At 34.7% G+C, this 948-nt stretch overlaps 1 protein-coding gene across 1 annotated transcript in view; it reads right to left on the reverse strand.

Annotated features, from left to right (window-relative positions):
- The window catches only part of LOC106872793 (uncharacterized), a 58,985-nt gene that overhangs the window by 24,860 nt on the left and 33,177 nt on the right, over window positions 1–948 (reverse strand). The gene's annotated exons all lie outside the window — the stretch shown is intronic.

The raw sequence follows: 948 nt of genomic DNA on the forward strand, positions 1-948 counted from the left end.
GGGGAGAGTGTCGCGCTCATTCATACTAGTTTCTTTAATTTTCAGCCATTCAATCATGATTTGATTTTTTATTATTATTATTATTATTATTATTATTATTATTATTATTATTATTATTATTATTATTATTATTATTATTATTATTATTATTATATGTTTGACTTTTGCTTTCTATTTGTACAAGTTGACTCCAAGTCTCACCCAGGGGCCTCAAGAGACAACAAGTTAGAAGTTTATGTTGGTGTTATGCCTAGAGTGCCATATATTTGGTTTTGTACATAGTGTTGTTCTAGAAAATGTTTAAGAAAACATAAGAAAATTACAAGTTTGTTTTAAAATTTGAGATTACATAGCATTTTACGTAGGATATGGGCAGTTGGCATGAGCACTATCTTTCCAATCTCTGCCATTTTGGGGTTTTCTATCATTATCATTAGCATTATCATTATCATTATTATTATTATTATTATAATGATAATACTCTGAAAGACCGGTTGTTCTTGACTTGAAAGCAGGTAATAACAAATCACCAAAGGTTTCAAGTAGTGCCTTCTTCTCCTGTGACTCAAAGAGACAAGACTCTCCTTAGAATGCGAGCTGTACCCAACAATGATGTCTTCTGAATCACCTCGAGCCTGACAGCAGCTCCAATATTCTTAATATGTTTTTCAAATTCCTTGGAAACTGCTCCTAATGCACCAATTACCACCGGTATCACCATTACTTGCCTCATGCCCCATAACTTTCCTCTCTCGTCCCGCAGTCACAACTCATTTCTACAGTTGAGTAAACTGGAGCAACGTGAAATAAAGTGTCTTGCTCAAGAACACAACACGCAGCCAGGTCCGGGATTCGAACTCACAACCTCACGGTTGTAAGTTCGACGCTCTAACCACTGAGCCATGCGCCTACATACATATATAAATACATACATACATACATATATAT

The sequence above is a fragment of the Octopus bimaculoides genome, chromosome 7, assembly GCF_001194135.2.
Source record: "Octopus bimaculoides isolate UCB-OBI-ISO-001 chromosome 7, ASM119413v2, whole genome shotgun sequence".
In the NCBI taxonomy this organism is placed as follows: domain Eukaryota; kingdom Metazoa; phylum Mollusca; class Cephalopoda; order Octopoda; family Octopodidae; genus Octopus; species Octopus bimaculoides.